Below are 13823 nucleotides of genomic sequence, written 5' to 3' on the forward strand. Positions count from 1 at the left end.
CACCCTCATCCAAAGTCACATCAAGTCACACTGTAAAGTTGCAATGAAAATCATACATTTTTGAAGTTGCACAAGCATCTCAGCATCCCCACTGTTGTTTTCAGCTTGTGTGGGGGCACTTTTGATGGCCAACACCTTTATATATAGAGCTAAAACAAATGATAGGTGCCACCACTGTTGTGGTGTTGTTTTTTTGTCCACAAGATACTGTAGCTTCTGTTGAGGAACTGAGCATGTGTGGGGGCCATTTTGATGGCCAAACCTCTATATATAGAGGTGAAACAAACGATAGTTGCCATTTTGCTACCATGGGAAACTGAGCACAACTTCCAGCCACTATGTGACCTATTTCAATTCTTTATACTCCTGAAGCTGCTCTGTTTGTTGGAGTGAAACATGTAGAGTTTATTTTTTTCTTCTCTTTGGGTCTTTCTTTGAGAGCACTTTTTGAATGCACATGGTATTTACTCTCCCCCTCTTTTTTGGAGAGGTCTGTACTGTGCTTTATAGTGCATCGTTTGCATTCCTCAAGATGATGAGGTATTTTTGACTGGATATGGTGATGTATGGGGCTTGTCCATTAGAGGCTGGTATTAAGTCCCGTGGATGAGTGTACCTGTATTACATATCTGTAGCAAGACACATTATACTGTCCAACTAGTTCTGCCCATGGGGTGACCTTATCTCCTTAATAGAGATGATATATTCCATCTGATAGGCTTAGGATCAAACTACAGAGTCTTCTTTATGCCGTAACTTCATCTACAGTGGTATGGTATGTGATCTGGTCTGGTGTTATTAACCATTTGGATGTAAGGTAAATCCTTGTAATGGTATCCAGTCATACTGTTGTGCGCAGTACATTCCACTCCAATAGGTATTAATTACAGCTTAGCATACATTTTATAGATATCTGAATAAAAGTCATAATTTAGATTCAATAATTGGCCTGATGCTGCGTAGGGACACACACCCTCGTCCAACATAGATTTGTTATTTGCCAACGATGATGATTTACAATTCGGGATTAGTTCAATAGTTGAGTGGCTGTTGTTCCCAGTGGCTTCCACTTTGTTATAATCCCACTAACAGTTGAGCGTGGAATATTTAGTAGCCAGGAAATGTCACGGATGGACTTATTGCACAGGTGGCCACCTATCACGGGACCACGCTTGGAGTCACTGAGCTCCTGAGAGCGACCCATTCTTTCACCAATGTTTGTAGAAACAATTTATATGCCTAGGGGCTTGATTGTATATACCTGTGTATAAATGATTGGAGGGGTGTCCCAATACTTTTGGCAATATAGAGTATCTGGAATAGGTTTATTTGGTAGGGAAGTCCAAGTTGTTTTTACCTAAGACTGTATATATGATGCTGAAAAAGTGGTTCCAAATTTACTTAAAGTGTTACTAAACCCCCAACAGTACAATCAGTCTGTAGATGCAGTAAAGCGTGCTTGTTATACTCACTGTGGAATCTAAGGGGTTAATCCTCTGCATTGTGTAAAAAGGCTGTTTGATCCTTTCTTCACTGACCCTCCTCTTATTGAAATGACCAAATAATACAGACTGAACCCATGGTCAGATGCACATGCCCAGTTTGGTGTGTATTACTAGAGAGGTTTTTTTTATTTTCTTAGGAGAGTGCATGTGATCAACACAGGCCAATCAGCAATCTCCAGACAGAGGGTCAAAGGTTTCACATCCTCCTAGAGCAGAAAAAAAACTCCTGCAAGCTTTAACCAGTGCTCTGCTGAAGTCCCAAGACTGCTCTAACTGCTGATGAGAAAAGGTATTTAGCAGTTTATATTTACTAAAATAATTACATTTCCATGTTCTGTATACTGGCGGAGACCAGATATAGTGAATGTAGGGTCCGGGGAGACCAGATATAGTGAATGCTGGGTCCGGTGAGAGCAGATATAGTGAATGCGAGGTCCGGGGAGAGCGGATATAGTGAATGCAGGGTCTGGGGAGAGCGGATATAGTGAATGCGGGGTCTGGGGAGAGCAGATATAGTGAATGCAGGGCCCGGGGAGACCCCATATAGTGAATGCAGGGTCTGGGGAGAGCGGATATAGTGAATGCGGGGTCCGGGGAGAGCGGATATAGTGAATGCAGGGTCAAGGGGTTAGTAACACTTTAACCTTTGGGCATTGCCACTATACATGTAACTTATCTCCTTTTGGCCACACTCTCAGGAGCAGTGGATGGAGCAGTTGGGTAATATTTCCCCAGTTTATTTGGTATCTTCTAGAGAAAACTTTATAATTTGTTTCCCCTAGGGACAGTTTTGAAAAAATTATATCTATCCACTTGGACCGGTCCTCTTGTTCCACAACAGTATCAAAGTTTTGGTCCAATGCTAAAAGCTGTGATAGCCGGTATTCAGAGCTTCCATAGCACCTATATCTGTGACCTTTGTGAATAAACCATTTAGGTAGTGTGAGATGTGGTGCAAGGGACACAATTCTTCCTGAGCCATGTCCAATTTATTCTATAGGTTTGTAGCATCCACTCGCCTCATCTCCGTAAAAATACATGTACCCTATATATGCCCTTGTTTAACACCCTCATAAAAGTGGTTTGTTTTGTGAAGACCTTGTTCCAGCAGGGCTGAGAATCTAGATAAAATAACAGGGACTCCTGAATATTCAGGCTGTAGTGGTTGTACAACAGAGGAGACCTGAAAGGGAGATCCAGGGGCAGTGATCTGATTACCTGCAGCATCTCTGGGATCTCTTCTGCTTTTTGTAGAGGGAGATCAGGGTGATGGGTCAAACAAATATCCACCATCAGAGGGAGAAGAAGATGGAGAGATATCAACTGTTGTTACATTCCCCCTTCCTGATCCTCCTGCCTCCACCTTACCTTGTCTCCATGACCTCCCTTCATACATTGACCTGGAGGCAGCTCTAGCACATAGTAAGCTTTGTCTACCACACCACAGGTCCCTGTGCAGCACCTCTGACAGGTTTTGTGGCTGAAATGTAGCGGAGATACTCACACATCTGTCACGCTCTGTCCCATGTATGCACCCCTTTCTGTCAGGTTTTAATTCTGTCCCAGTTGGGGATACATCTCTTTATATTATGTCTTGGTGAGAATGATGACTGGGAAATAAAGAGGAAGGTAATCACTCCTACATGGACATAGACAGCAATGGAAGCCCAATTTTTGCACAGAATAGATGATAGTTCATTGTTATAATGCTTTGTCCCTGTCCCCCCCCCCCTGAACTCCTTTAACACCAAAGCAATTCATTTGATTGATTTACCATTTTGTTGTTGTTGATTTTCCCCAGCAGAGTGAGTTTGGGGTCTGAAAACCCAACAAACTAAAGTGAATTATGAATGACTCCTTCACCCCTATTGAACATTGACTTTCCATCCTGTGATGTAGAAATGTCATTTTACCAGAAAAAAAAGAGAAGTATAACTTGAAAATGAATAAAGGTAATTCTGAATGACTGAAAGTGTACTAAATATGAAATAAAATAATAAACCAACTTTAATAGATCAGTTACACTGCCCAATATGGATCTTATCATTTCAGATTGAAGTTTCTATTCTTCCATTCTTGGTTCTGTAGTGTAAATCGGTCTCAGTCGATGTTTCTATTCTTCTGTTCTTTGTTCTGTAGTGTAAATCGGTCTCAGTCGATGTTTCTATTCTTCCGTTCTTTGTTCTGTAGTGTAAATCGGTCTCAGTCGATGTGTATAAAGTTCAGGTGATTGTGTCTCCTCCTGGGCAGATCTGCTGGTGACTGAGAGGATCTGTTGTGTGCCATGAGATGTTCTCTGCTCCTCTGTGTCTCTTACCTGCTGATCCTCATCCTTCCCATCACATCCTATGGAGTTGTATTGGCCCGGAGCTCAGCACCTCGTTGTAGACTTGATATGTTAAAGCCATTGTTTGAGTATGAATATTACCAGGAGGGAGATGTCATTATCGGAGGATTACTCTCTGCTCACCATTCCACCCAATTTACGAGAAGAGTTGAAGGTCTTGGTTTGCCTGGTGGACCTCTACTCTTTGACTTTTGTGAGTCGTAAGTCTCTCTTCATAATCTTTCTTCTCTCTGTATAACTCAACAAAAAAAATATGGTTTGTCTTCATTTTCACAGTAATATTGTATGAACATGTATAGCTTTTATTCTGATATAACCCTTTACATATACTAACATGTATCATTTTATATTAACCCACTACTAAAAACATACATCTATCGGTACCGGCACAATTCTGCACAATTCTGATTGCTGGGAAGGGCTATGGCAGTTGTGCAGCAGCTCCTTGTGGCTTAGTGGTGGGCAGCACAGTGGCTCAGTGGTTAGTATTCCTTCTCTGAAGCACTAAAGTCCTTGGCATGATTCCCAACTAGGAGAAGGAAGAATATCCATCTATCCTTCTCCTCTCTGACGAATGATGCCGGAAGCTATGAGGACTTTGATATTTCTGGTTACTGATCTGTGTTTGATCAGATGCTTCGGAGGGCAGAGGAGGGATCAGGGCTACAATAGATCCCTACACTCTTCATAAAGAGTACCTGTCACTGTCCGAGCATTCACAAAGGATGTTGTTCTTCCCTTCCCTACTAAACTGGGCTGCTGTGATCCCAGGTGTAACAGTCTCCTCTCCATGTGTAAGCGTTGGCTTCTCCTGCTGCACCACACACCAGATCCTCTCTACATCAGCAAGGTTGGCTCAAGGGAAAAGATAACTTTCATTGTGGAATATATTAATTCAAATGCCCCAAAATATTTAAAAGCCAGAGAAAAGCTCTCACAAACAATGTACACTGTATCCCAATAAATTTAGATATATTGCCTCCTTAAGCACTTCCCGACTGGCCAATGTATATAAACAGCCGGACGGTGGCACTGCAGGGTCGGGTGGCTGTTTATAAACGGCCTCCCCGCACCCTGCTTGTGCGCGCTCCCTGGGAGAGTGCAGCACCGCAATCCGGTGCCCGCTGTGTCCTCCGGACACAGTGAAACACCGATCGTCGGACGGGACCTCTGTACGAGGTCCCGATCATGTGATCACTGATTGGCCAATCAGTGATCACATGCAAAGCAGTAAGCAAGATGTCACTTGTGACATCATTGCTTACTACGTGTGAAATCTGTGAATGATCACAGAGGTCACATGGTACAGGGCTATTCACAACAGCCTTGTACCATGTGACAAGCTGTGACCAATCACAGCTCACTCAGTATTTCTCAATGACTGCAAAAATGCAGACAGAGAGAAAGAGAAATGATTGCTTTACATCCTATATGGGTGTAAAAGCAATCAGTGTAAAAAATAAATAAATCTTTATCACCCCCCACAAGTAGTACAGTGTCACCATGGTGACACTGTACTGCTAGGGTGACAGTATGTAGAAAAAAAATAAAAAAATAAAAATTAATATAAAAAAATAAAATAAAAATGTAAAATAAAATGTTTAAAAATTATAATTTTTGGTTATAAACTAATTTGGATTTTTTTTTTACTAAAAAGATAACAGAATAAATTTTGGCCAAGATTTATGATGAAATATTATTTATTTGAAAAATGTAAAAAAAAACACTTTTTTTCAAAATTTTTGGACTTTATCATTTACATAGCAAAAAAAATAAAAATCCCAGCGGTAAGTAAATACCACCAAAATAAAGCTTTATCTGTCTCAAAAAAATGGTAAAAAATTCATATGGGTACAGTGTTGCATGACCGTGCAATTGTCATTCAAAGTGTGATAGCGCTGAAAGCTGAAAATTGCCCTGGTCAGGAAGGAGGTGAAAGTGTCCGGTCTGGAAGTGGTTAAAAGCTGTATTGCCCCCTTATGTAATACATAGACATCGGTACATGTGTAAAAACCTCATTTCTGGTAATGACCCCGGAGTGATGACATCATCATACGGCCGCGCTCTTGCTGTATTTGGTAATTTTACTGCAACTTTTTCTAAGGAAGACAGCCGTAACACTGTTCCTGTGCTATGTATACCAGCTTCCTATTTAGAATCACCAAGATTAAAATGTCACCTATGAATAATTGTAAGCACTGTAGTTTGTCACCATTTTACAGCAATGAACAGTTGTAAATCTTGACATGTTTGGTATCTATTTACTAGATGCAATATTATCTTTTATATTTAACTAAAAATTGGGTATTATTTTGTGTTTGTGTGCATTAAAAATAATTTAGGTGGATTTTTTTTTAAATTGTAGAAAATCTATGATGTTTTGAGGTTGTTCTTTTGTAGAAAAAGAAAGTCTGATACCAACATGTATGTTATGTCATAACTATTCTGGATGGCAAGTGGTTATGTTGTCCCAATAAACCTAGATACAGTATTCATAAGGTATTCACCCATTCTGCAAAACAAGATAGAAAGGACATTCCTCATAGTATCCATAAAAGCATCAAGAGACCTGGTCTGACTTGTTAGAATGTCCTACAGGGCTCCCTTCCCTTTACTGACATGGTGCACATTGAGCCATTCCTTACAGGTCTCACACCTTGCACAATGTGACCCGTCCACAACACAACGCCCCTACATGATTCAATGTTATGGCACCACATGCAAGGAATGCACACCTACTAACATCAGACCACAAATGGTCACATATACAGTAGTTCAGGTGGGCTGTGCAGCTGAGCTTGTGGATAACAACCAGCAATCCACCATCCAGATCTAATACACAGCCCCGCTCCGACTCACAATGGACCTCCAGAATTAAATCCAATCTCAGGACTGCTAGAATCCCTCTGCTGGAATAACTGGGAGGACCATGACATGGACACATCGCTCCCCAGAGTAGGACAATAAAATTGTGGGCATACAGAGACATTTTCATTATATACAAATTACATGTACAAAGGTGGTTACATTAAATTCAGTGATATACATATATATATATATATATATATATGTATTACATTGAATATGGTATTAATTAATGTTGTGAAGCCTTTACTGCTCCAATGCCACAAAAAAGCCCAGTTACAATATGCTGGACAACACTTTGACACTCCTCACCGGGCTATTTTGTGGCATTGGTACAGTAAAGGGTTCTTTCGGACAACACGGCCATGCAGCTCATTTTTGTTCAAGTATAATTGTATTGTGTTTATAAAGTAAGGGTTCCAACCCTGAACCTTGGGATACACCACTGACACCCCTAGAACATTCAGAGTATGAATCCTTACCACAGCTGTGGTCCATTCCAACCCAAATACCGGTCACTGAACCTTAGACTGTTGCTTCTATGTATGAATATATTCCTTTTGGACTGATGGACTGTCATTACCATCTATTATTACACACACTGATATGTGATACATCCTCGGCATTTGTTAACCTCTCTAGCGGTCTGATTATTTCCATATTTCTGTGCTCAAAGCGGTAAATGTTTTTACATGAAAATATGTATTTTTTTTATTGTAGGCCTGTAATTTTTAGGAATAACTCACTGAAATCTGTCTGAACAAGAGTCTAGTAAACATCCCGGGGATGATAAAATTTGAAACACGAAATCATAAATTATAATTTTATAAATAAATCATAAAAAATAATAATATAATAATAATAGTAAAATATATTAAAACCTCCTGCGCTTTAGATGAATAAAAAACTATGCTGCCAACACCCTCCTTTTAACCAAAGTGACGTCACCGCGTACCGGAAGTGTCGTCAGGGCGTACCAACGCGTTGCTTCACGGGTAACACGTGACTTCATCAGGGACGACACTTCCGGTACGCGGTGACGTCACTTCCGACGTACGCACCATATTGGGACTCCAGGTACACCCACAGGACTAGGACACCATGAGGATTTGCATGATGTTTTAAATCGTTTGTGGACATGTGAGTGGGCATTTTATATATATTTTTTCAATAAATATTACGGTATCACGCTATGGGAGGTCTCTGTTTATGTCTCTGAGCATCATCTGGTGGCATATTACCACCATTATACAGCGGCTGGAGGTGGCTTTTGGATAACAGCGCTTGAGGTGGAATCAACTGTGGACCTGTAAACCGGTTGACATCTGAGGGATACACCCTATATGTTACAAAGGCGTATTGGCCCTTGTGGTCAGTGCGGGGAGGTGAGGAGGCACTCAGACCATTATAGGATTGTGGCACCAGTGGCACTCTCACGGTTCCTAAAGGATCACAGTTTTTGTTTGAAGTGGACTGTATAATATTCACTTTTATCACTTGTTGCCGTGTGTCATCTTTTTGCATGATTTTGTGTGCAACCAGCACAAGCATATAGTCACGTTTTTCCCTATTAGGGGATATACAAGGGGTTTTATCCTTGTATGTATGATTATCTGTGTTATATCTGAAGGCATATATACCCCTATGTATTAGTTTAGGTTCTATCTATGTACATATGTTTATGCATAGTGGCATCTGGTCAGCGCTACACCAATATAATAATAATACATTTATTTCAATAATATAAATCAAACCAAAAACACTGAAATGTGAAATATAGCGCCAAGTTCGCACATCGCTGAGCTCAGTCGCAGAATCGTTTTCAGTGTCTGATGAGGAATTTCCCCCACGAATTATTATCACTCAATTCTGCAAGTGGTTCTGATTTACTATCGCTGTTCTCTAGCCGGTCTAAAACCACTTTTGACCTAAAGGGACACTTTTTGGACGCCATGGACGTTTCTCAGTTTCCAGGCAGAAAGAACAGTAAAAATGCAGGCAGGGCGCCGGAAAAAGCACTCGGGACAAAATGTATGTGAAATGGTTGGATACAGGAATGTTATACTATGTGATTTTAGTGATTTTAGTGAATGTCACTTTGTCATTTTCAAATTTCCCACCAGTTCCGTCCCCCATACGTCCCGATACTCGCAGGGGACGGAACCCAGATGACAGATGTCGGCATCCGCCGGATTACATTCCCGGGGACACTGCAGGGGGGACATCACGGGAGCGCAGGACAAGGTAAGTGACCGAGGGATCGCGGAGCAACGCTGCAGTGTATTCCCGAGTGTAGTTTGGGGTTACTGCTTGTGGTGCTGAAACTTTACCCTGAGCTACACTCGGGAATACCGCCAGGGGGGGTTAAGGGACTGATACCCCTATGTCATTTAACTGCATAGTTGCTGTGGGTAATTCATCCTCATTGATCTAACTATACCAGATATCACTACAGGGTTCCCCAATCTCTACCATTACATCCCCATGTGTATGTCATCTTGTGTGTCTGGAGAGCAGGCCTGTGTGCCCAGGTGGGTGTTTTTATGATATGACCACTTTGTCATTATGTTTTATTGTGTAAGGTGGAGGGGTTTTTGTATTATCCAGACTTTGAAACTTTTCAATAAACACATTTTTTAAGAAGCAGGTTTGTTCTCTTTGGGACTTTTTTGTGGGCTCTTCACCCACAAGTTAGTTTTTTTTATTACAGTTCCCTGATATCTCTGCCTTTTCTAGAAGCTTGAGAAGCTTCTAGAAGGCAGTGGGTGGGGGTGAGGAGGGGCTGCTCTGCACAATTAAGGGATCTTGACCAGACCCCAAGCAGGAGGCTTGGCATGGAGTCAGGACAGCCTTAAATATGAGAGAAACTGGTCAGCAGCATAAGAGTATTGATGTCAAGATCAGAGGTCAGGCTCAAAGACCAGTTGCTATAGCAGTGGAAAGGCTTACCTGAAACCAGCAGGATAGGTACACAAGCAGGTCACCATGGCGGAGGAGCAGGATCACCCGAGGTGTGGAGTCTAAGTACTAACTGGTGTTCACCAGAGCTCCTGATGGTGGAGATGGATTTGGCTGCATGTTAGCACCAGGTCACGGTCCTCAGGATCACCCCACCAGGAGGTGAGCAAGCGGAGGTCCAGTAGCATACAAGCAGGTAAGGATCCAACGGAAGCAAGGTCAGTAAACAAGCCAAGGTCGGAAATGAGCAGTCGCAGGTTGGGATCAGGCAGAAGCATAGTCGAGAACAAGCCAAGGGTCAATAACGAGTGATAGCAAAATACGGGTAACAGCAGAGACGATAAGGAGCATGATACTGGCTGGAGAGCACAATAATCTGGCAAAGAGGAAATGCAGAGACATGGCTTATATCAGGAAGTTCATGGGTGGAGCAAGGGGTTCAAGGTTCATGATAAACAAGGTCAAGGTAGGATCATCCAAATAATTGTCAAGGGAGCTGTCCAGCATTCCAGGTGCCTAGCAAGAAGAAACATTGCCACTCACTGCAGAAGGCCCAGGTTCGGACCCAAGCTCTGACAGTACTCCCTTCCTCACAGGACGTCCCCTGGATGTCTTCTGACCAGGCTTGTGGGGAAACCTCTGGTGGAATTCTCTTGTTAATCTAGGAGCATGAACATTTTCTTCAGGCTCCCAAAAATTGTCCTCTTGCCCATATCCTTCCCATTGGACAAGATATTGCAATTTTCCTCTTAACATCCTAGAGTCAAGAATCTTCTCCACCACATATTCTTCTTCACCCTGTACCTCAACCGATGGAGGAGGTGGAAGATTTCTTCCAGAGAAAGGATTTTCATGAAATGGTTTGAATAGCGATATGGGAAAAACAGGGTGAATCTTCATACTATCAGGAAGTTTTAAGCAAAAGGTGACTGGGTTGATCTTTGCAGAAATCTGAAAAGGTCCCACAAACTTTTGGCCCAATTTTGCAGATGGAACATGAACCTTCAGATTTTTGGTTGATAGCCAAACCTTGTCGCTCACATGAAAGGTAGGAAGTGATCTGCAATGACTATCGGCAGCCTTTTTAAAACATTCCTGAGCCTCGCCCAAAGTCTCGATCAACTATGCCTGAATCTCCTGCAATGTAGTTAATCTGTTGGCAACAGCAGGAATTTGAGTTGTGATAGGGAGATCAGGAATGAAAACTGGATGATACCCCGTATTGAGGAAAAAGGGGCTTTGGGAGGTGGAGATATGTTTAGCATTGTTATAGGCAAACTCTGCTGTAGGTAGATAGTCCACCCAGTCATCCTGAAGATAACTGACAAAACACCGAAGGTACTGTTCCAAAGTTTGATTGGTCCTCTTTGTCTGACCATTGGACTGTGGATGGAAAGCAGAGGACAGGTTAACTGTTACCCCTAAAGCTGAACAAAAGCTTTTACAAAATTTTGATGTAAACTGTACTTCTCTGTCAGATACTACATCATCCGGAATTCCATGTAGTTTAAAAACATCTCGAACCATCAACTCCACAGTTTGTTCAGCAGAAGGTACCCCCTTAACAGATATAAAATGAGCCATCTTAGTAAGATGTTCGACAACTACCAAGATAGTGGTCATTTCTTTTGAGGGAGGTAATTCAACTACAAAGTCCATAGAAATTGACCCCCAAGGTCTTGATGGAACAGGAAGTGGCTGGAGCAACCCGAAAGGAGAAGCTTGGGGTGTCTTATGACATGCACATGTCAGACAGGAGGTCACGTAGCATTTAATATCTTTCCTATAACTTATCCACCAGAAGGAACGTGACAAAAGTTCACCTGTCTTTGAAATCCCAAAATGTCCTGAAAGTTTAGAGTCATGAACTAATTTGAGGGCTTCCACCCGAGCAGACTCAGGTACATAGAGACGATGTGCTTGAGTCCAAAAGCCGTTCTTTTATTCAAGTTTAATGTCGTTAGGAGGATCATTGAGAAATGGGTCATTCTCATACCCTTCTTTGAGAAGACTCAAGAATGTCTTTGTACTTGTGGCCCCTAGGAAATTCTTTTGAGTTAGGATTGAACATTCAGAGTTGCCCTCCTGGGGAGGCTTAGACAGCATCCTTGATAAGGCATTGGCCTTACCATTCCTCAATCCAGGTCGATATGATATAATAAAATTGAATCTGGAAAAGAATAAAGACCAACGTGCTTGTCTAGAAGACAATCTCTTGGCCGAGCGAATGAATTCAAGATTTTTATGGTCAGTGAGAACAGTTACAGGATGATTAGCGGTCTGGATAAAAGCGCACAGATGTGTCCCAAAGGAAATAAGTGAATGGTATATGTCAACTGTGATTGGTGGGGAAAAAACTCACTGCTGCTATGGTAAAAACACATCGGTTTGTGGAAAGTATGAACAGAAGCCAGGCGCTGTGTAGTTTTGTGATAAAAGTAATACACCTTATATGGAGGTGTGCCTTTAATAATTCATATGGTAAAAAATAGATAACCAGCCTGTGGCTTTAAGAAGCCAGGTTCCAAGATGGATGGATCGCTCAGAGGGAAGCAGTGGAGTAGAATGCCTGTCAATGCAGGAACCACGTGTATCCGACGTCCCAGCGTTCCGGATGACGTCACCACGATGTGGAGAGACGGAGGGGGGGAACTCTTGCAGGAGCCGCAGCTTTAGAAAGAAGAGGCCGTTTGCTGGGACAAGTCTTGATAAAGCGCATGCGCGCAAAACATGTAGACGGGCCGTCCATCTTGGAACCTGGCTTCTTAAAGCCACAGGCTGGTTATCTATTTTTTACCATATGAATTATTAAAGGCACACCTCCATATAAGGTGTATTACTTTTATCACAAAATTACACAGCACCTGGCTCCTGTTCATACAGGATGATTAGCTCCTTCTAGCAGATGCCTCCATTCAAAAAAGGCTTCCTTAATTGCCAGTAACTCTTTATTTCCAATGTCATAATTCTTTTTGGCTGAGGACATCAAATGAGAGAAGTAGGCACAAGGATGAAGCTGCATTTTTTCATCACTTCGCTGAGACAGGATCGCTCCCACAGCAGAATCAGAAGCATCCACTTCCACTATAAAGGGTAGTTCAGGATCGGGATGTACCAAAATTGGTGCAGAAGTGAAAAGAGTTTTTAGCTTTCCAAATGCAGCGTGTGCCTCAGGGGTCCACACGAAGGGTACCCCTTTCTTTGTCAGCTGTGTAATTGGAGCTATCACCTTAGAAAAGTTTCTTATTAATTTTCTGTAGAAGTTGGCAAACCAGACGAAACGTTGAATTTACTTAACATTTTCAGGTGCTGACCAATCTACCACTGCTTTGATCTTCTCGGGATCCATGCTCACACCCTCTGGAGAAATGATATAGCCTAAGAACTGGATCTGGGTTTGTTCAAACTCGCATTTCTCCAATTTAATGTAAAGTCTATTCTTCCTTAATCTTTCAAAGACAGTACAAACATGTTTGTGGTGCTCCTCCCAATTATTGGAAAAGATAAGAATATCATCCAGATATGTAAAGTCAAGATGGCGGCGGGAGCAGACATGCGTTAGGAGCTCCTGCGCTCCTAGCTCCAATCCGCTGCCATCCGGCCCGCAGCGGACCCCAGCGGGGCCCCTAAGACACTCCCTGCCCAGCCCGACCACCAGGGTAAGCTCCTGGACCTTTTCCCGGAGCTCCGGGAATCGCGGCCTACCCGCGCACCCGAAGCCGGGGCCTCAATTTTTGCCGCGACCGGACCGCATCGCCGGACATCCGCCCGGACCGTCTCCGCTCTTAATACCGGGTACCACCGACCTGCCTGCCTGCCCAGGGCCCTCCCCATCAGCCCTGGGTCCTCATTGACTACCCTAGACCACCAGGAACAGCAAGCAAGGACCACCAAGCTGACAGCAGCCCAGGACCACCCCCGGATACCTGCATGGCAGCACCACCAGAACGGGTAAGCTGCCACCACCGATCCCCACAGACCTGCCAGCCTTCGCAGGGCCCTCCCCACTAGCCCTGTGTCCATCCCTGACCACCAGGAATCAGCTCAGGCCCACTGATCGCTGCTCCGCTGCCCAACCCATACGTCGGTTCCGGGCCCACCCCTGGTCACCCTGCACCCAGCTACCGGGCACCCAGCTACCGCCCCTG

The sequence above is a fragment of the Staurois parvus genome, unplaced genomic scaffold (genome assembly GCF_062004578.1).
Source record: "Staurois parvus isolate SC_StPar_1 unplaced genomic scaffold, SC_StPar_1.0 ptg000706l, whole genome shotgun sequence".
NCBI lineage: Eukaryota > Metazoa > Chordata > Amphibia > Anura > Ranidae > Staurois > Staurois parvus.